Below are 23096 nucleotides of genomic sequence, written 5' to 3'. Positions count from 1 at the left end.
AACGTGATTTCCCCCACTCTGGGTCCTTAATCCTTCTTGGAATATAAACTGTATTCTAATATCTAGAAAGAAACCAATAGTTAATAGGAAATTAATAAATATTGTTGAAAAAATATTATTACTGAAAATGTATTGAAACACAGGAGTAGGTGATATTGTTTCTATTTGAGGTATTGTTTCTATTGTTTCTCTGTCTTTCTTTCTTTTTTTTTGAGACAGAGTTTTGCTCTTGTTGCCCAGGCTGAAGTGAATGGCGCGATCTTGGGTCACTGCAACCTCCGCCTCCTGGGGTCATGTGATTCTTCTGCCTCAGCCTCCCGAGTAGCTGGATTACAGGCGTGTGCCACCATGCCCAGCTAATTTTGTATTTTTAGTAGAGACAGGGGTTTCATCATGTTGGTCAGGCTGGTCTTGAACTCCTGACCTCAGGTGATCTGCCTGCCTGGGCTTCCCAAAAGGCTGGGATTACAGGCGTAAGCTATGGTGCCCGGCTGAGGGTGTTGTTTCAACTTGAAGCATCAGTGAGTCTGCAAATGATATGAAACTATATGGAACGCTAGTTATTATAATAAAATGTACTTTCAGCAGTCTTCTGGGACTTGACCACCTTGGGGAGTGTACTATAAAAGTTAGGGATGGTGACTGCTCTGCCCGCCACTCTCAATGAAACTGTTCCCCCCACAGTCTCTGTTGCTCAGGTGGCCTATGTCCCTGGTCACAACCGAATGGACCAAGGCAGATGTGCTATCAAGGACAGCCAATCACAAGTGAGCAGTAATCTCCAATATGCTTTGGTTTGGTGCAAAAAGCTGAGCTGAGTCAACAGTTACTTAAATTCGTGTGCAGTCACTTCCATTTGCTGGGGGATGGACTGGTGGAGGAAGATTGACATAAATTACCTCATGTCTGGTTTAGCTGGATATTTATCCTACAGTTGCTTAAAATACATTTCAGGATTCTTTAGTGTGAAGCATGCGTTTTGGAAAGGACAGGGAGAGGAAATTTAAGAGGTGGAGAGAAATCCAAGGACCCTTCACCTTCCAGAAAAAGTGACGGGGCTTTCTGGTGTCAAGCAGGTGACAGGCTCTGCATGGCTTTGCCCCTGAGGGTTCGACAGACAAAAGCAAGGCAGCTGTCGCAAAGGGGAAGGAACACAAGGCAAAGAGTTTGAGTCTTCACTCTGCCGATTAAGAGATGTCTGCCATTGGACAAAAATGTGTGTGTGTGTGTGTGTGTGTGTGTGTGTGTGTGTTTTAATTTGTGGAGATGGGGTCTCACTGTGTTGGCTAGGCTGGTCTCAAACTCCTGGCCTCAGTCAAGTGATCTTCCTGCTCCAGCCTCCCAAAGCATGGGTATTACAGGTGTAAGCCACTGCACCTGGCCAAAAATAAAAGTTTTCAAAGAGCTGTCTAAATATCTTTGTCAATTAGCAATAAATTGATAATACTAGGTTGGCACAAAAGTAATGGCAAAAACTGCAACTACTTTGTACCAACCTAATAATACCTCTAGGTGTCTGTTTTTTATGTTTTATTGTACAGAATAATTCTTAAGGAGCTTGTTCCAAATGTAGGTTTTGTTTAGAATCTACCGCATGAAGATTCTGCTTCAGTGGTTCTGGACATTCAGCTAGTCCTGGGGTGAGCCTGACTCAGGTGGTCCTTGGACCACATCTTGAAAAATTCTGCTCTGGATGAAGAAACTAGAAACAGGAGACAAACTCCATCCCAATGAATGAGCTGCTTTCTGGCTGCTCAACTGGACCATGGCCACGCTGCGGGATGCTAGAAGGTCTGCAGATTTGGGAGCCCTAGTCGCTTAAAGAAGCAAATGCCAGAGTGGGTCTTCTCCAAGATGGCAGGATCATCCTCCTTTAAGGCAAGAACTGGGCAGTATCTTCTCACCTGCTCGTTCTTAGGTGTGAGAGCATGAACCTAGGAAGGAGGAAGTCAATCAAGCAGGAGCGGTGTTGGGTATTTCTTGAGAAAGCAGACATGGTTTCTTCTACATGGATGTGTTCTGGAGGCTAGTTTGGGGACTAAGCTGGCAAATGTGAGAAAGAGATTCAGGTGGCTGAAAGAGCAGCTGCTTAAAGTGCAAAGTGGCTGTTGAACCAGTCCCTGGGCAGATGCTGATTAGAGAAAGCCCTGTAATGAAAGTGGGATTGGGGCTGGGCGGGGTGACTCACGCCTGTAATCTCAGCACTTTGGGAGGCTGAGACGGGTGGGTCACAAAGTCAGGAGTTCAAGACCAGCCTGGCCCAAGATGCTGAAACTGTATCCCTACTGAAAATACAAAAATTAGACCTGGCGTGGTGGTACATGCCTATAATCCCAGCTATTCAGGAGACTGAGGCAGGAAAATCGCTTGAATCCGGGAGGCGGAGGTTGCAGTGAACTGAGATCACGCCACTGTACTCCAGCCTGGGTGACAGAGCAAGATTCTGTCTCAAAAAAAAAAAAAAGAAAAAGAAAAGAAAGAGGGATTAGGTTAGAGCTATGAAGAGAAGACTCCATTCTGTGTGTGTGTGTGTGGGAGGGGGGTTTAAGACAGAATCTCACTCTGTCACTGAGGCAGGAGTGTAGTGGCACGAACATGGCTCACTGCTGCCTTGACCTCCTGGGCTCAAGAGATCCTCCAACCTCAGCCTCCCAAGTAGCTGGACTCACAAGCGTGTGCCACCTCGCCCAACTAATTTTTAATTTTTTTGTAGACACAGCGTCTCTCTATGTTGCCCAGGCTGGTCTCTAACTTCTGGGCTCAGGAGATCCTCCTGCCTCAGCCTCCCCAGCTGGGACCACAGGTGCATGGCACCGCACCCAGTTAATTAAAAAAATTTTTTTTTGTAGAGACAGGGTCTCACTGTGTTGCCCAGGCTGGCCTCAAACTCTTGGCCTTCAGCAATCCTTCCACCTCTGCCTCCCAAAATGCTGGAATTACAGACATGAGCCACTGTGTCTGGCCGATAACAAGTTTTGATGAAGATGTGAAGAAATTTGGAAACCTCATATATTGCCAGTGAAAATGCAAACTGGTGCAGCCCCTTCAGTTTCATTTACTTATTTTTGAGATAAGGTCTCACTTTGTTGCTCAGGTTAGAGTGCAATGATATAGCTCACTGTAGCCTCAACCTCCCGGGCTCAAGTGGTCCTACCCACTCGGACTCCCAAGTAGCTAGGAGTACAAGTGCATGCCACCACACCCAGCTATATGTGTGTGTGTGTGTGTGTGTATATATATATATATATATATATATTTTTTTTTTTTTTCTTAGTAGAGGCAGAGTCTTACTATGTTGCTCACGCTGATCTTGAACTCCTGACCTCAAGTGATCCTCCTGCCTTGGTCTCCCAAGGTGATGGGATTATAGACATGAGCCACTGTGCCACACCCTGAAAAAGAGTGTGGTAAACAGGTAGTTCCTGAAAATGTTACGTATAGAGTTACCATATGACCCAGTAGTTTTACCGCTAAGTTTATACACCAAAGAATTGAAAACCTAGGTCCACATAAAGACAAGAATATTCATAACATGGCAAAAAGGAATTTGAGGAAATCTAAAAAAAAAAAAAGAATATTCACAGTTTTCACAGTAACATTTTCATAGTAGATAAAAGGTAGAAACAACACAAATATTCATCAACTGATGAATGGATAAATAAAATGTGGCACATAAATACCTGGATCACCTGATGTCAGGGGTTCGAGACCAGCCTGGCTAGCATGGCAAACCCCGTCTCTATTAAAAATACAAAAATTAGCCAGGCGTGGTGGTGCATGCCTGTAGTCCCAGTTACTCGGAAGGCTGAAGCCTCAGAATCATTTGAACCCAGGTGGCGGAGGTTTTAGTGAGCCAAGATTGTGTCACTACACTCTGGCCTGGGGGACAGATTCTATCTCAAAGTAATGACAGTTAAAAAAAACAACAGCCACTAACCATCACTAAGCACTGTGCAGACAGGGCTGCAGCACTGTTCTACACACTGTATATGCTTTTCCTAATTTAATTCAACCCTTTCAGTAACTTTAAGAGATACTACTGCATCCTTCCTCCATTTTCCACATGACGGAACTGAGGCACAGAGAAATGCGGTAAATTTTCTGAGGTGACACGGTTAATAAATGCTAGAATTAAGATTCAGATCGAGGTCTGACTCCAGAATAGAACTCCTAACTGCTATTCTGTAATGCCTCAAGCTGATAATGTGGATGGCTGCCCAGAGTGGTTAGGACTTAAGCCTATGACTAGAGAAGCTTGAAGGAATAGACCATGTCCTGTCTTTCTAAGACCATGGTTTCAAAGGTAGAGCCTGCATGTGAAGGCTCTGCCGCAGCGCTCTCAGCCCTGGTTGCACACTGGAGTCACCTGGAGAGCTTTACAAGGCTGCCGACGCCTAGACCACACTTGCTGATGTAATTGGCCTGGGGTGCTGGTGGGCCTTGGGATGGTTTCCAGTTTTCCAGGTGATTCTAATGTGCGGCCGTGGTTGCCAACCTCTGCTCTAATTTTTCAAACATTAAAGAGTATACGGTGCATCTGTGGATCTTGTTGAACTGCAGAATCTCATGCAGGTGGTCTGGGCTAGGGCTTCTAACAAGCTCCAGGAGATTCCAAGTAAAAGGGCGATCCGAAGCGGAAGCTTTGCTACTCAGTGGCAGCAGACCTGCAGCATCGGCCTCACCTGGGAGCTGTCAGAAACTCAGACTGCCAGGCCCCACCCCAGACCTGAGGAATCCAAAAGTGAGTACTGATGAGAGCCCAGGTGATTTGAAGGCATGTTAAAGCCCGAGAAGCAGTGTGAGCCCAGCACATGATTAGAGAGGAGTGAGTAAGATAGTGAGGGGATTGAATGCGGATGTGTCTGAGCAGAGGTGAGAGGAACTGGACATGGTTAGTCTGGAGGAGACAGGAAACAACACAGTAGCTATGCCCAAGTGCCTTAACCCTGGAAGGGCTGTGCCGAGGAAGAGGCAGGGGACTGACTGCGGTTCCAAGGGCAGGACAGGAAGGTAAGGAGGACTCATTTCCGTGCCCAGGAGCTGTGGTGGGGTCTCCCTGGGCTGCAAGAGCTTCACCTCCTTTCTAGTCAGAAAGGACAGACTCCACTAACGGCGGCAAAGGGGATTCAAGCATTGTGAGGATTCAATGACAGGTATGCTCCCTGATGACTCTGAAATTCTGAGGGTATAAGGCTGCAGGGGGAGGATGATGGGGCCACTGGGGACACCGTCAACGGCTATGGAGCTGAGTAAGATGAAATGCAGCTGAACTTGGGTTTGAGGTCAGGAAAAGTGCAGTGTCTAGAGTTGAAACTGATAAAAACTGAATGTCGAGGAGACGCCCATAGAGGAGAGTCAAGTACCTTTCACAAACGTGCATGGGAGGAGACTCTGGACACGCTGAAGTTCGGCATATGTGACCCAAAAGACCCCTCAGCCATTGTGCTGTTATCTGATATCTACGGTAATGACTGAGCAGAACACCTTTGGGGCATAATGAGTGTGAAAAGAGAAGCCAGGAGGCCAAGAACGGGGTGGGGTATTCATCCTGCACAGGCAGAGGAGGTCAGGTGGCCTGGTGTTGGTCCTTCAGACGGAAACTGGAAACGAGAGGGTGAACTCACCCAGGGCTTTCTTGGGTGGAAGGACTAGAGTCAAGTTATTTCAAGCAATGCAGGATCATTATGAGGGAACCTTGAGGAGAGGTCTGGGCCCCAGGTGCCTCTACTGATGTCAGCGGCCTGACTTAAACATCTTTTCTTTTCTTTTCTTTTCTTTTCTTTTAAATACAGACAAAGTCTTGCTCTGTTGCCCAGGCTGATCTCAAATTCCTGGCCTCAAGTATCCTCCCTCCTCGGTCTCCCAAAGTGCTGGGATAATAGGCATGAGCCACTGTGCCTGGACAACAGCCTGACTTTCTAGATCCTTCTTGGCTTTGTCTTTCGTGTGACTCAGTTTTTCTTTGTGGCTCTCTGATCTCTGTCAGTTGGTTCCCCAGCCTCTTTCCAACTTCCACAGCCCTGGGAGGTGGCTGGGAGAGAGTGGGGGAATCAGCAAAGGACCCCCACAGCAGTGTGTCAAAATCCTCTTCGTACGGGGAAAGTGACCTATTCCCAGCTCTCCCAAACTAGATGGAGACCCCGGGCAAGTCACATTCTTTAAACCCAGAGGAATTGCCTGCATGTTAAACACCCAGGACAATTGTTCTCTTCCACAGAGGAATTTCCTCTTTATTTTTCTTGAAACATGAAGCACTCTTGGGAAACCACGCACTTTATTTGGTGGAGAGAGAAATTGAGAGAACTTTTACTAAGTTTCCAGGCACCTGTGTCCTCATGAGAGCTCAGCCAGGCCTGGGCCTCTTTCTGGAGCTTTCTCTGCCCTCCTGCCATGGAGGCTTCTCCGGGCTTTCTCCTTGGTCGGGGGTGTATTTGGGCAAGGGCCGGGCACTGAGGGGCGTCGGGGGCACGGATGCAGCTGACTTTCCTTAGAAACAAGTGAATGGAGCCGTGGAGTAGGTTTCACTGGCCTTGTTCATGGACAGAGACATTTTGGACTTCCTCAGGCAGTACCTTTGGACTGACAGGCAAGTCAGAAAGCACAGCAGTCAAGTGTGCTGGAGAGATGGCAGGCTGCCCTTGGTCAACTCGTATGGAGCAGGGCAAAGGACAACATGAATTGAGTCCCCATTATAAACTGGGCTGTGTTCCTCACTTCATAATTTCATTGACTCCTCATAAAATCCTCAACTGAAGGCCAGGCACGGTGGCTCACGCCTGTAATCCCAGCCTTTGGGTGGCCAAGGTGGGTGGATCACCTGAGGTCAGGAGGTCGAGACCACGCTGGCCAACATGGTGAAACCCCGTCTCTACTAAAAATACAAAAAATTAGCTGGGTGTGGTGGCACGCACCTGTAATCCCAGCTATTTGGGAGGCTGAAGCAAGAGAATTGCTTGAACCTGGGAGGTGGAGGTTGCAGTGAGGTGGTGTCTCGTGCCATTGCGCTCCAGCCTGGGCAACAAAGCGAGACTCTATCTCCAAAGCAAAGTAAAACCCTCAATTGAGAGATGAGTAACTGTGACTCCTAGAGGAATGACTTGCCCTGGGTTACCCGCCCAGTGGGTAGCAGCGCTGGGGTGCCTGGGGCCCTCTTCCATTCTATACCAGTCCTTCTTAGAGACTTGGGCCACCTGTTGAGGGCACTGCCTGTACAGGTGCCCTAATTGCTGGGACGAGTGGAAACACTTTCGGGCCAGTAAAAAAGGGCTATTGTTCTCCAGGGTCCCCTGGCTCTTAACCATTTTTTCAGTGGATTATGATAATCACAGGAATTGGTTTAGTTACTTTCCGGTGACTTCTGGAAATAGCCTTGCAGCTAATTTATCTTGGAGGGCTTACGAGGAAGTGGTTGCGCTCAGAGCTGTGTGTTCGGTGCGCAGCTAAAAAGGAATGGGATGACAGTTCTATACCTGCTGCTTGCATGTCTTCCGGCCAACAGTTGCTGTAGCCCTGCTCAGGGAATGCCCTGTTCAGGTTTTATGTATTTTTCTTATGTTCATTGCAACACTCTTCATGCCTTTGTTTATGTTTTAGAGAGGGCTAGGGGAGGGGTGACTGTGTCCTCAGGCACCGGTCGTGGCGCCTTCCTGAGCAGAAGTAAGTTGTAAAAGATTCCAAACAGGCATGCTTTCGACATGCCCTCCTGGTGGATGAAAGTTCCAGGGCAACTCCTAGAGGGTGGAAGTTCGGAGGCCATCCCCACAAGGTGAAAGTTCTGAGGCCTGGTCCTGGAGTCGAAAGTTCCGTGGCAGGTCTGCCTTGGTGGTCTGCCCATGGACTATCAGCTCTCAAGGAGAGATCTGTCTTGGAGCACAAGGTTAGAATAACTTGCTGCATAGGGAATCTTTGGTGAGGCTAGAGGTGAAAGTTTATATTTGCATTTCTGAAGGGCTTAGGTGGGAGACAGGGAGCCAGGGAAGCAAAAGAAGAGAGAGAAGAATAAACCACCTCTTAGATAAATGGGGGTACTCGGTTACAGTTCCCCAACCCCAAGTTCCCTCCCATTTCTATGGGATCTGGATGCCATATTCATTCTGGCTGCTTTCTGCTGAAAGGAGGGTGTAGCCATTGGACATCAGAATGGAACTGATCTACTTGGAGTTGGGAATATTCACAAGTACATGAACTTACAGATGATACTGTTAGGAGCATTATGGTGTGAGGTCTAGAACAGCGGTCCTCAGCCCTTGGGTCACAGACCAGTACCAGTCTGTGGGCTGTTAGAAACCAGGCTGCACGGCAGGAGGTGAGTGGTGGGCTAGCGAGCATCACCGTCTGAGCTCTGCCTTCTGTCAGATCAGCTGCAACATTAGATTCTCGCAGGAGCACAAAACCTACTGTGAACTGCGCATCCGAGGGATCTAGGCTGTCTGTTCCTTGTGATAATCTAATGCCTGATCTGAGGTGGAACATTTTCAACTCAAAACCATCCTCCCCTCCCCTTCACCCCATCCTATGGAAAAATTGTCTTTCATGAAACCGGTCCCTGGTTCCAAAAAGGTTGGGGACTGCTGGTCTAGAAGGTCTCTGAAAGAGCTTGCCTTGTTTTCCCATATAGAGGATGCAACAGCAGTAAGCTCCACAATGGAGGGATATGCCGATCCTTGCAATTGGGGCCACTGTTACAAGTAGCTTTACCACCAGAATGGTCCTGTCCTGAGTCAGGATGCTAATCCTTGGTCTAGCGCCAATGTGGGGTCAGACATAACTTTAATTTGTTTGTACATGTCTTTCAGGGCTGTCGGAGGCATTTCCCAAATTCCTAGTTGTCAGGTATGTTCCCCACTGCCAATCATAACCAGATACGACAGGCTGGCTAAGTATATATGTTTAACAGGCTACAGAAGGAGCTATGAGTACTCATGAAGGTGGTCATAGCCCTGTCCAGTTTTTGAGAATGGATCAGCTTAAACAGTAATAGCTGTGTCTCATTCAGGAGGTGGCATTGCAGATGGGCTAGACTTTTGCCTGTGATAAGCCTCAGCACCCCAGGTCTAGTGGGATGGGTTCCTCTCACCTCTGCAAGTTGCCAGTCAAACTGAATTGTTTCCAGCCAGAGGGAGCAAGGGGTGCCTGCTGCCCAGAAGAGTAACACTGTAAGTGACTGATAGTGTAAGTAAAGCTGATAATGTGAAAGGAAAGTATCTTGGGCCCCTTCAAGCTGGGAACTGCTCCAGGCAAATCTGTCCTCCATTCTATTCGAAGTCATCCCTCTGCTCGCTGAGGTAGATGCATATTCTGATTGCCTTCTTTGGAAAGGCTTATCAGAAACTCAAAAAATGCAGCCATTTGTCACAGGGACCCGAGACCTGGAAGCCCCCTCCCTGCCTTTCTGGATGGAACCAATGTACTTCTTACATATATTGATTGATGCCTCACGTCTCCCTAAAATGTATAAAACCAAGCTGTGCCCCGACCATCCTGGGGACATGTTGTCAGGACTTCCTGAGGCTGTGTCATGGGCCTGTGTCCTAATCTTTGGCAAATAAATCTCCTAAAATGATTGAGACTTGTCTCATTTTTCTTGAATGGCAGTAATTAGAAGGGTGAAGTTGAAGATAGAAAAGAAATCGGGGCCCATACACAAAGCCATACATTCACACAAACAAATGGTGCACTTCAAAACAAAATCCCTGGCTGGGTGAGAGCCTGAATCCTCCAGTCCATTTCCAAAATGGCTCCATGGACATCTGAGTCCCATCTGAGCAGAGCTTCTATGGTGCTACATGATAGAGCAGGAGCATCACCATCTTGGACAAACACTGCCATTTTAAGTTCCCCTTGATTAAAAACCACCTAAATCGAGACCCCAAAAATCAACCTAATGGCTCATGCCGGCAAGATCATAAACCACAGATGATACCTCTGACCAGAAACATTCTAAACCCGAAATAAACCCCCCTAAAACTGGAAATATGCCAACCCTGCAATAAAACTTTCTTCCACCCAGAAACATTCTGAACCTGTGACAAGCTCTCCCTCACTAAACCCTTAAATACCCTTAGTCTGTAAGAGAACGCCCTGACCTACATTGGCCAGAAGCCCCTCTCAGGTTTATTCTCCATGATAAACCTGTCTTTGACTGTTGAGCCACTTTTTGTTTGTCTCCTTTCTTTAACCCTTACTCTGTATATACAAACAAAAATGTTCAAATGGTATCACTAGCAGCCAGGTCCTAAGCATGTCAGGGTTTCAGTGACATCCCAAAAGAGGCAGAGGGTGGTCGGGGGCACTCCTGACCGAAAAAGAGGCAGAGGGTGGTCGGGGGCACTCCTGACCGACTTAGTTCTGAAGTTTACCAGCTTTTTGTTTTTCTTTTTTGGAGTTCACTTGCTTTGTATCAGCAAAGTGTTGAAGGCAGCAAATATCATGCAGGGAGGCAATAAGGAGGTGCCCCCAAAACAAAAGCATTTTTGGTAGGTGCTGGGAAATTCCCTAATGTTCCCATCTTGGGGTTCACTAGCCACCAGCAGCTGGTACTCCCAGGTAACCTCATACCTTGCCCAGTAGCTCAGGAACAGGCCGACCTGTAGTGCACAGTGCTTCCCTGTACAGGCTACCAACATCATAACTGAAAGGTGGGTTAGTTGTAGACATGCAGAGTCCAGTTAACAAGAACGAGGCCTGATACAAAACAAATGAATTTATTCTGAAGCTACTATAGCTTGGGGGAAACGTACAGATGTCCTGCTCTGTGGCTTCACTTGTGGAGCAGAAAGCAGGCATTTTTAAAAGGTAAGGAAAGAAATGGGCAAGGGTGGGGTTTCCCTGCTAGCTTGGTGTTTTAGCCATGGGGCAGTTGAGTTGGCGCTTTCCTAGGCAGAAGTAAGTTGTAAAAGTGGCCACAGCAGATACGCTTTCAAATGCCTGCTTGGAGGGTGGAAGTTCCCTGGTGAGCATGCTTTGGTTTGCAAATCTGTCAGCTCTCCAGGAGAGATCTGTCTTGGAACATAAAGTTGGAAGAACTTGCCCTGTAGGGAATGTCTGGTGGGACAGGAGGTGAAAGGTTATATTTGTACTTCTGAAGTACTAATTAGGAAACAGGGAGCCAGAGAAAGGGTGGGGGAGGGGAAGTAATGAAAGCTTTGTGAACCATTGTGAAGTCAATGAGACAGATCTCAATTTAGCAAGTTTACTTTGTCAAGGTTAAAGATGTACTGTGACAGCCTCAGGAGATTCTGATGACAGGTGCCCAAGGTGGTCAGAGTACAGTTTGCTTTTACACATTTTAGGGAGACATAATACATCAGTCAATATGTGTAAGATCTACGCTGGCTGGATCCGAAAGGGTCATAGGTAGATTGGTAGTTGGTTGAAAGAGTTACCAGTAGAAAGGAATGTCTGGGTTCCTATGAGGGATTGTGAAGACCTAGGTTTTATGCAGATGAGCCTCTGAGTATCAGGCTTAGTGAGAATAGACTGTAAATGTTTCTTGTCAGACTTAAGGTCCGTGTTGGTGTTAATGCTGGAGGGATATAATGAGGCATATCCTGCCCCCTCTTCCATCATGGCCTGAACTAGATTTCCAGGTTAACTCTAGAATGCCTTTGGCTGAGAGGAAGGGTCCATTCAAATGTTTGGAGGGGGGCAGCCTTAGAATTTGTTTTTGGTTTATACTCTAGAAAAATGGGGGTACTTGGAGACAGGGCACAGTGACTAATGCCTATAATCCCAGCACTCTGGGAGGATCACCTGAGGTCAGGAGTTGAAAACCAGCCTGGCCAACATGGTAAAACCCTGTCTCTACTAACAATACAAAAATTAGCCGGGCATGGTGGCGTGCGCCTGTAATCCCAATGACTTGGGAGGCTGAGGCAGGAGAATCGCTTGAACCCAGGAGGCGGAGGTTGCAGTGAGCCAAGATCGTGCCATTGCACTGTAGCCTGGGCAACAGGAGGAAAACTCTGTCTCAAAAAAAAAAAAAAACAAACAAAGTGGGGGTGCTTGGTCACACTCTGAAGTACCTACAGTGACCCTATAGGGTCCATGTGATTTGTCTTGCCCGTCTACCATTTCCTCTTTCTCTTAGCACTTCACTCCTCCTTGCTGTTTTGCTCCGGGCAAGTTAACTCCTGTGCTGTTCTTCCAGCAAGGCAAACCACTCCTTACGCCAGCGCCTCTGCTCTTGCTCTTTCTTCAGATAGCTACAGTTCCCTGACCTTTCAGGTCATTACTCAAATGTGACCTCAGTGAGGACTTCACTGGCTCCATAAAAATTTCCTTCATCTAGCACTCTCTTGCCTTTTCTTGCTTTATTTTCTGTAATACTTACCGATCTGATATACCATATAATTTTACTTATCTATTGCCAGTTTCATTCCCCTAGAATTTAAGCTCCTGAAGTAGGATGTGTTGTTCGTTTATGTAGAAGAGTGCAATAAAAGGTGCTCAAAAATATCCGTTGAATAAATAGATGAGTGTCTCGGGTCTCCAGGGCAATGCCTTTAGGACCCAGTTATGTAACATTAATGTAGGAAGCCACAGTATTAAAAACAATAGAGGAGGAGGAATGGAGGCATGCTGACCCCTCCTAAGTGTATTGACTTTAAAATAACAGCAGTGGCAAAATTGCAAACACAGTCCCAGCTAAACAAACCTTGCCTATGAGTTACAAGTTTGCATAGGATATGCCAGAGCAGCAGATGTCTGGGGCCTGGACTTCCATAGAATTGCTGATGATAAATGGCTCTGGCAAGATGTGGTGCCTCATGCCTGTAATCCTAGCACTTTGGGAGGCCGAGGTGGGAAGATGACTTGAGCCGAGGAGTTCAAGCCCAGCCTGGGCAATAAAGTGAGACCCTATCTCTATAGAAAATAAAAAATTAGCCAGGCCTGGTGGCATGTGCCTGAAGACCCAGCTCTCCAGAGGCTGAGGCAGGAGGATCGTTTGAGGCCAGAAAGTTGAAGCTGCAGTGAGTTATGATCATCATGCCACTGTACTCCTGCCTGGGCAACAGAGCAAGACTCTGTCTCAAAATAAAAGGCTCTATGGAGGTAAGCCTATGGTTTTCCTTGAGGAATCTTCGAAGTTCTGTGACACCTGTCACTTTACCCATTCTAAAGACATTGTTAATTGTTGAGATATTGTTTATTTTATCTAAAAAAAAAATCTATCTTGGGTTGGCATCAGGTCACGTATGTGTTTCTCAGTTTTTTTAATCAGACCCTGAGATGTATGTTTTCATAGTTTTAAGCTACAAAATTTATAGTTCAATTTGTGGCCTGCTTTCTTAACCCATTTATGCTGGAGGTTGCGATTTTTTGAATTGCAGATGTGAAAAATCAGAGCTTGGTGGTGACCTTGAGCAGTAGGATATCAACAACTCCCACATGCTTAGTGTTCCAATAATGGAACACCAGGCATAGATGGGTTAAGGGAACACCACTTCTTGGTATGTGTTTTTGCATTAGCCACATTTTTTATTCTGTTTTGTATTCTGTCCCTGTTGATAAAAACTTCAGCTGAATTTAAAGGAGTTTAACTGATCAATGAACACTTCGTGAATCGAGCAGTCCCCGGAATCACAGCAGATTCACAGAGACCCCAGCGCTGCCACGTGGTGGAAGATTCATAGACAAAGAGAAATGGCGTACAGAAAGTGGAAGTGAGGTACAGAATGGCTGGATTGGTTACAGTTCGGCGTATGCCTTATTTGAACACATTTTGAACCCTCAGCAGCGTATGAATGGTTGAAGTATGGCCGCTTCTTGTCACACTTGGATTGGCCAAGACATAGCTATTGTTACAGGCTCAGACTCCTAAGTTAGGTTTTCAATTCTGTCTGTTAAGCTAGGTTACAGTTTATCCACAAGGACTCAAATATAGAAGTACGGTGTCCTTGGGCCATATTTAGTTTGCTTTAACACTTTTGTTCCTTTGTTTCATCTTTCCTCTGGGTTTTGTTGCCTTAGTGTATTTTATGTATATTTTAGTTAAATCTTCTTTTTAGATAAGCTTGGATGTAAGTAAATTAATTAACTAAATGAATACTAATTTGTTCAGACTCCAGAAATGGAAGACGCCCAGAGGAAATAGTTTCCTTCCTTCTTCTGCTTTCCCTCTCTTGCCCTACGTCCCTCCCTCCCTTCCCCCTCCTTCTCTTCTCTCTCTTTTAACTAATGTTTCCAACTCAAATGTGTCGCATGCTGTGATCGTCGCTGGAAATGGAGAGAGAATTAGAAGTGAGAGAGGAATATGACTGGACCTGAGAGGGAGGAGAGGAGATGGAAGAGGCCAAAGAGGAAGGGGTGGACATAATGGTGAGAAAGGGGGAATGCATGACAGATTTTTCTTTCTTTTTTTTTTTTTTTTTTTGAGTTGGAGTCTTGCTCTGTTGCTCAGGCTGGAGTGCAGAGTGCAATGGCGTGATCTTGGCTCACTGCAACCTCCACCTCCCAGGTTCAAGTGATTCTCCTTTCCCAGCCTCCCGAGTAGCTGGGATTACAGGCACCCACCACCACACCCAGCTAATTTTTGTATTTTTAGTGGAGGCGGGGTTTCGCAATGTTAGCCAGGCTGGTCTTGAACTCCTGACCTCAAGTGATTCATCCTTCTCGGCCTCCAAAAGTGTTGGGATTATAGGCGTGAGCCACCACACCTGGCCAGACACAGCTTTTTCCAAAGCAGACCCCAAGCAATACAAAAACTATTCCCACAGTGACCTGGCTGTGACCATAGGTGCCGTGTGCGCATGTGTTGAAGGAAGGGTAGCTTCCTATTGGGTTGTTTAGGAGTGTCTGATGTGCCTTTCCTCATAATGCACATGGGTGGGGGGCCTGCACAGTGGTGACCGACTACACCATTCCAGGAAGACACTCACTCATTAATGACTGCCATAGGCCCTCCCATTGTTCATTTCTCAGGAACTTCTCAGGGACTTCACTGGACTCCCATTGTTACTTTCTCAGGTACTTTATATTTGTGGTCAGAGCAGATTCAACTGTGTGTCCTGCCATGAGCTAGGCAAACAGAGTTGTGAAACTGAAGGCAACCCTGACACCAGGGATAGAGTCCAGTGGAGTTAACAGAGGAGAGGCAATAATTGCTCGTAATCTGTAATCTGTGTGTACACAGCAAAATCCCTAGTGTCTCCCCAACTTCTGTGCTCTGCTAATGCATGTATTGTGAGCACAAGGTAAATATTTAATCTTGCCTTCTTTATCCTCCTCTATATCTGTGTTTATTCTAATACCTATATTGATTCCGGGATGACTGAAATCAACAAATGTTCCTCCATTCACGGATTTAGCTCCTGAACTTTCCTGACAGCTGGAAGGCCCCTCCTCTTTTTTTTTTTTTTTTGAGACAGTGTCTTGCTTTGTCACCCAGGCTGGAGTGCAATGACGCGATCTCGGCTCACTGCAACCTCTGTCTCCCGGGTTTGAGCAATTCTCCTGCCTCAGCCTCCTGAGTAGCTGGCGCCACCACACCTGACTAATTTTTGTAGTTTTAGTAGAAACGGGGTTTCACCATGTTGGCCAGGCTGGTCACAAATTCCTGGCCTCAAGTGATCCACCTGCCTTGGCTTCCCAAAGTGCTGGGATCATAGGCATGAGCCACCACGCCAGGACGATTATAGGCGTGAGCCACGATGCCAGGCCTGGAAGCCCTTTTTCACACTTAGTGGCAATTGTCTGGCTCACATCTGCCTACAAACTCTTCTCAGCTTAGGTAAATGATTATATTACCTTTTCTGTCTAGTTTCTCTTCCTGTTTTCGTTAAACATGTGTGTGCGGACAAATGCACCCCTCTGATTTCAAACAGCAGCCCCCAAAGTGTGGTGTCACACCAACCTACTCAAGTTCTTACTCTCTTTCCTTTGTGCAGGTAGTTAAGTAAACTAGTTCAGTTATGTTATTCAATTTCCTTGTGGGTAGAATTTAGTTAAAAAAAATACTTTTTTTGAGACAGAGTCTCACACCGTCACCCAGGCTAGAGTGCAGTGGCACGATCATGGCTCACTGCAGCCTCAGTCTTCCAGGTTCAAGTGATTATCCCACCCCAGTCTCCCAAATATCTGGGATTAGAGGTGTGGGACCCCATCATCTGGCTATTTTTAAACATTTTTTTTTTTTTTTTAGTAGAGATGGGGTCTTGCTATGTTGCCCAGGCTGGTCTCGAACTTCTGACCTCAAGTGATCCTCCTGCTTCCATCTCCCAAAGTACTAGGATTACAGGGGAGTAATCTGCACCCAGCCCAGTAACAAATAATTGTCAAGTACCTACTATGTGCTACATACTGTTCTAGGGACTGGGGATACAGCAGCAAACAAAACCGACCATCCCTGCCCTCATGGAGCACATTTTGCAGTGAAGCAAGACAGGCAATAAACAAGGAAAATATAAGTGTTATGGAGGTAAATGGGGCAAAGGGGATAAGGGGTGTTTGTGTGTGTGTGTGTGTGTAGGGAGGTAATTTTAAAGTGAGTAATCAGGCGAGGCACAGTGGTTCACGCCTGTAATCCCAGAACTTTGGGAGGACAAGGTGGGTTGATCACTCTGAGCTCAAGAGTTCAAGACCAGCCTGGGCAATATAGCTAAACCCCGTCTCTACTAAAAACACGAAAAAATTACCTGGATGTGGTGGTGCACGCCTGCAATCCCAGCTATTTGAGTGGCTGAGGCACAAGAATAACTTGAAGTCAGGAGGCAGAGGTCACAATGAGTCAAGATTGTGCCACTGCACTCCTGGGTGACAGGGCTGGACTGTCTTATAAATAAACAAAATTACAGTGAGTAATCAGAGCTGGGTGTGGTGGTACAATGCACCAGTGGTCCCAGCTACTCTGAAGGCTGAGGTGGGAGGATTACTGGAGCCCGAGAGTTCAAGGCTGCAGGGAGCTGATCGTGCCATTGCGCTCTAGCCTGGGGAACAGAGCAAGACCCTATCTTAAAAACAACAAAAATGGTGAGTGGCTCAAGCCTGTGATTCCAGCACTTTGGGAGGCCGAGACGGGCGGATCACGAGGTCAGGAGATCGAGACCATCCTGGCTAACACAGTGAAACCCCATCTCTACTAAAAAATACAAAAAACTAGCCGGGCGAGGTGGCGGGCGCCTGTAGTCCCAGCTACTCGGGAGGCTGAGGCAGGAGAATGGCGTGAACCCGGGAGGCGGAGCTTGCAGCGAGCCAAGATCCGGCCACTGCACTCCAGCCTGGGCGACAGAGCGAGACTCTGTCTCAAAAAAAAAAAAAAAAAAAAAAAAAAAAAGGTGAGTGATCAGTGAAGGCTCTCCTGTGAAGGTGACATTTGAGTAATGATGTGAAGGAGCCATTTGATAACTGAGGAAGACTGTTCAGGTAATGGGAGCACTTGTGTGTGCAGAGGCCTGAAGAAGGTGCTGGTGTAGCAAGAATAGTCAAGAGACCCATCACTGGACCCAATAGGGAGAGGAATAGAAGAAAATGTCTGAGAATTGGAAGAGATGGAGGGCAGGTCATGTAGGGCAGGTCATGTAGGCCCTATAAACAATTTGACTTTGGCTGAGGTGGGAGCCATTAGAAGGTCCTGAGCAGAGGAGCAATGTGATCTGAGCTCTTTTAGCTTGTTCCCTGTAGCTGCCTTGTGGGGAACAGCCAGAGACAAGGCTAGAAGCAGGGAGCCCAGTTAAATGGTGGCAAGGCCTCAGGGCAGTGAGGTTTGATAGTAGTGGTAATATCTTCAGTGTCAAGAGAAGAAACTTGAATTTGACTTGGTCCAAAGGAATGAGAAGTCATGGAAGATGAGGGTTGGTTTGGAAATTTAAATAATCAGAAACACCTGTTCTGTTTCAGGTGGTAATGGGGGGTGTGTGTGTGTTTGCAAATTTGCCTTAATATTTTAGGATATTGCCTGAAAGGCACATAGAGCCCATGTTGTCCAACCCTTTAAGTTTGATAAGGAATCCAGAGCTGGGCGCAGTGGCTCATGCCTATAATCCCAGCACTTTGGGAGGCCGAGGTGGGTGGATCACCTGAGGTCAGGAGTTCAAGACCAGCCTGGCCAAAATGGTGAAACCCTGTCTGTACTAAAAGTACAAAAATTAGCCAGGAGTGATGGCAGACACCTGTAATCCCAGCTACTTGGGAAGCTAAGGCATAAGAATCGCTTGAACCTGGGAGGTGGAGGTTGTAGTGAGCCAAGATTATACCACTGTACTCCAGCCTGGGTGACAGAGCAAGACTGCCATCTAAAAAAAAAATGGAAACCAGGGCCCAGAGGGAGGAGAGGGACCTTCTTGCCTTAGGTTACATCGGTGGCACACAGAGCTGTGGACTGGACCTCTTGTCTGAGCCCAACTGGGGCATGGGCCATGCCATATCAGTGACTGTCTGAGCAATGCTCTTGCCTCACTGTCAGCTTCCCAATGGCCTCTAACATTGGAAAGCTGGGGAAGAGCAGTGAATTCTGCATCAGGAGGTCAGAGTTCTAATTCCATCCTGCCCCTGCCTGAGGCTCTCAGACTGGCAGTTTTCATATAGTGAAATGAAGACATTCGCTTAGAACCTTTGTGTTTCTCCCCTACCTTGACAATCTGACAATCTGAATCGTATTTTCGTATATTTTTGAAAAGCCCTCTTGTACATATTAACTCATTGAATCCTAAACAGTGAGTGTAGATGGATGAGATGTTCCTTGATGTTCTAGATAAGGGAACTCATTTGAAAAAGAATTGAGTGACTTTTTCTGGTGTGTTCAATGAGTAAAAAGCGGAACCCAAGTTTTCAAATTCTTCCAGTGCCTTTACACTATCCTATACCACTGAAAGAAAATGATTTCTCTTTAGCTGTCTGTTTATTAATTGAAAATTCTTCCAAATGAGATCCACCTACACCTGAATAGGGGTTAGCATGGGCTTGACCCATAGGAGGGACTCAGCAATGGGGTTAAATAAAAGAGGAAGTGAAAAATACCTTTTGGAGAAAATTAGCTACTTGGCTCTCTGGCTTTACGATTGATGTTCTTCCTGCGTTCCTTTCCAGTCTGTGCATCTGACCCTGTTTATGTGCCATTGTTTGTTACTCTGCTTGTGTCCATTAAATTCAATGGAAAAATATATTTGTAGTGTCGTCACAACCTTGTTTAATAATATGTCTCTCTCGTTGAAATACACTTTCATTGCCTTTGGATGGGGCAAAGTAATACAGTGGGGGAAAAATACAACACAAGAATAAACTGAAGGCTGGGTGCGGTGGCTCACGCCTGTAATCCCAGCACTTTGGGAGGCCGAGGCAGGTGGATCACCTGAGGTCAGGAGTTTGAGACCAGCCTGGCCAACATTGTGAAACCTGGTCTCTACTGAAAATACAGAAATTACCTGGGTGTGGTGGTGCGTGCCTGTAGTCCCAGCTACTCGGGAGGCTGAGGCAGGAGAATCGCTTGAACCCGGGAGGCAGAGGTTGCAGTGAGCCAAGATCATGCCACTGCCCTCCAGCCTGGGTGACAGAGTGAGACTCAGTTTCAAAAAAATAAATAAATAAATAAATTGAAAGTGTTATTAGGTATTACTTGCAAACCAACTTCTTGGTTCAACTAATTTTAGAATTTAGTGGAACTTCATAACCAGCACTTTTTGGTACAAGAAACATGCATCTTTAGTTGACTAATCTGAAAACCAAAGAACACAGTACTGACCTGGGGCCTCTTAGAGATTCGAGGCTGGTCTGTGACTTGGGTTACACATTTCCTGTTCTTCAGCAGAGGAATCAGGCTCTCCTTACTTTCACTGAGGGCAGAATGCATTGCAGAAAGAGAAATACTGTTTATCAGGACACAGAATGAGGTTAGCTTGAAATAATCTCCTCTGGGCAATAAATTATTAACCTTGCTGTTGGAAAATTCGAATTGAAATGCAAAGCAAAACTAGCAGGTAACCAACAAGAGACTATCAAATAAATGGTCAGGAAACTGGGTTATGCTCAGGGAGAGTATTAAGTTGGATCCACATCTTACGTTATTGACCAAGATAAATTCCAAATGGATTGATGATTTCAGTGTAAAAACTGAAGTTGTAAAAGTACTAGAAGACATGGGAGACTATCTTCCTCCCACTCCCCCTTCTTTCCTACAGAGTTACCTGCCAAGGGAGAATTCCTGTATATGCTTAGAATGGGGAAGACCTTTCTAGCTATGACTCAAAAGCTAGAATCTGAAAGTGAAAGTTTGTAAATTTGACCACATTGCAAAAAAAACCAAAATCCCTCCGCTTGGCAAAACAAAATATATACCATAAGGTAAAAAGCAAATGGCATAGCTGGGTACAGTGGCTCACACCTGTGATCCCAGCACTTTGGGAGGCTGTGGATTGCTTGAGACCAGGAGTTTGAGACCAGCCTGAGCAACATGGTGAGACCCCATTTCTACCAAAACAAAACAAAAGCAAATGGCATCCTGGGGAAAAATAGCTGTAACTCATCATAGAGTACGGAAGAAGAGCTAATCTTCCAAATACAGAAAAGAACTAGAAACAAGAAAAGAACCAAAACTCCAAAGAAAGATGTGCAAGTAATGTGAACAAGGCTAGGAATGGTGACTCATGCCTGTAGTCCCAGCACTTTGGGAGGCTGAGATGGGAAGATCGCTTGAGACCAGGCATTTAAGAGCAGCCTGGGTAGCATTATGAGACCTCGTCTCTACAAAAAAAAAAAAAAAAAAAAAAAAATTAGGTGCGGGACTGAAAAAATAATCCCAGCTACTCAAAAGGCTGAGGAGGGAGGATAGCTTGAGCCCAGGAGGTCAAGGCTGCAGTGAGCTATTATCAGAACACTATACTCCAGCCTGGCTGGCAGAGCGAGACCCTGGCCTCGAGCGATCCTCTTTCCGTGATCTGCCCGAGGTGCTAGGATTATAGGCATGAGACACTGTAGCTAGCTTGGTGTTGCCTTATTTGATCATGATTTGAACAATTGGCCATTTTTGATTAGCTGAAACTTGGTGATCGGCACAAGAGCAGGTTATAGTCTGTTTACACACCCAGTTAGGTTACAGTTCACTATGAAGGAGGCAGCTTTAAGCTAAACATTTTATTATTATTTTGAAACAAGATCTTGCTCTATCTCCCAGGCTGGAGTGCAGTGGCATGATCACAGCTCACTGCAACCTCCACCTCAGCCTCCTGAGTAGCTGAGACTACAGGCATGTGCCAGCACAACTGGCTAACTTTTGTATTATTTGTAGAGGTGAGGTCTCACCATGTTGCCCAAACTGGTCACTAATTCCCAGACTCAAGTGATCCTCCCACCTCGGCCTCCTAGGTAGCTGGGACTACGGTACGTGCCACCAAGCCTGGTAAATTTTTTGTATTTTTAGTAGAGATGGGGCTTCACTATGTTGTCCAGGCTGGTCTTGAACTCCTGGACTCAAGCAATCCGCCTGCCTCAGCCTCCCAGAGTGCTGGGATTACAGGCATGAGCCACTGCGCTCAGTCTGACAATATCTTACAAATGTACCCATGCTTTGTCACAGCAGTCTCATTTCTGGGGGCTTATTCTACTGATATATGTGCTTTCATATAAAATTATGTATATGAAAACTTACTGATTGTATCTTTGCAATAGTGCAAGAACAGATACAACCCAAATGTCCATTAATAGAAGAGGTCTAGCTATGGTAGATAAAATGGAAAACTATGCAACTGTAGATGTGTAAAGATCTCCAAGATCTATTGTTGACTAAAAGACAAACCAAAAAAACCCAACCAACCCTCAAAAAGGTAGAGAAAAACAATATCCTTATATCTTAGGTATAAGAAAAGATGCAGGGTGGCAGTGGTAAGAATATATTTGCTTGAGCCCAGGAGTTTGAGGTTATATAGTAAGCTATGATTGTGCCACTGTACTCCAGCCTGAATGACAGAGCAAGACCTGCAATTAATAATAAATAATTTAAAAAATATAAATATAGATAAGTACCTATGAATATAAAATTTAAAAAACATTGGCCTAGAGCAGTGACTCAAGCCTGTAATCCCAGCACTTTGGGAGGCCAAGGTGGGCTGTTCCCTTGAGATCAGGAGTTCAAGACCAGCCTGGCCAACATGGTGAAACCCTCCCTCTACTAAAAATACAAACATTAGCTGGGTGTGGTGGTGTATGCCTGTGATCCTAGCTACTTGGGAGGCTGAGGCAGGAGAATTGCTTGAACCCGGGAGGTGGAGGTTGCAATGAGTCGAGATCAGGCCATTGCACTCCAACCTGGGAGATAGAGGGAGACTCTGTCTCAATCAATCAATCAATCAATCCTTACGTGCATTTAAAACATTTTGGAAGGATAGATAGCAAACCAATAAAAGTGGTTTTATGTCAGGGAGGATGTAGGAAATGGATGGTAGGAGAAAAGGGTAAGGGGCAGCAGGATTTTTCACTGTATACCTTAATACAACACCTTTTGGTGAAATAGACGTGGGAAAGAATAGAACATATAGTGCTTTGCTAAATAAATTATTAAGTCAACACTATAAAGCCATTATCCAGATCAAGAAATAGAATGCTGCATGGCTGGGCATGGTGGCTCACGCCTGTAATCCCAGCACTTTTGGAAGGCCGAGGCAGGAGGATCACTTGAGGCCAGGATTTGATAATAGCCTGGGCAACACAGTGAGACCACATTTCTACATATTAACTTGGTGTGGTGGTGCCCAACTGTGCCTGTAGTCTCAGTTACTTGGGAGGCTAAAGTGGGAGGATTGCTTCAACCTGGAGTTGGAGGTTGCAGTGAGCTATGATCACACCACTGAAGTCTACGCTGTACTACAGAGTGAGACCCTGTCTCAAAAAATAAAAAAAGAACACCGTATCACCCCATAAATCATGTCCTCTCTATCACAACCTCTCCCCAAAGGTAAATTCTATCCTGATTTATGGTCATCGCCTCCTTGCTTTATAGTTCGGTCACCTAGATATGCAAATCCAAAGACCATTTTTTGCATGTCACGTTACTAGATTCATATTCCATGTCCTTTTGTAATGGTTTCTTTTTGTTTAATATTTTTTGGGTTAGATTCATCCATGTCGTGGATGAAATGTGTGTGCTTATTCTCCAAGATACATGTTTAAAA

General features: G+C 45.9%; 1 protein-coding gene across 2 annotated transcripts in view; it reads left to right on the top strand.

Moving 5' to 3' along the window:
* Nucleotides 1-13645: 13645 nt before the first annotated feature.
* Nucleotides 13646-23096, top strand: part of LOC105489403 (glucosaminyl (N-acetyl) transferase 3, mucin type) — a 70990-nt gene continuing 61539 nt past the window's right edge. Inside the window, exon 1 of one of the 2 annotated variants that reach the window (XM_071066768.1) lies at nt 13646-13669. The gene's annotated coding sequence lies outside the window, so the exon portion shown is untranslated. Of the gene's footprint in view, nt 13670-16874; nt 16969-23096 lie in introns of those variants that run through there. The other variant, XM_071066766.1, reaches the window with a different exon arrangement.

This window comes from Macaca nemestrina, chromosome 7, assembly GCF_043159975.1.
Source record: "Macaca nemestrina isolate mMacNem1 chromosome 7, mMacNem.hap1, whole genome shotgun sequence".
Taxonomy (NCBI): domain Eukaryota; kingdom Metazoa; phylum Chordata; class Mammalia; order Primates; family Cercopithecidae; genus Macaca; species Macaca nemestrina.
The sequence above is the reverse complement of the archived record's forward strand: the minus strand, read 5'-3'. Positions and strand labels throughout refer to the sequence as shown.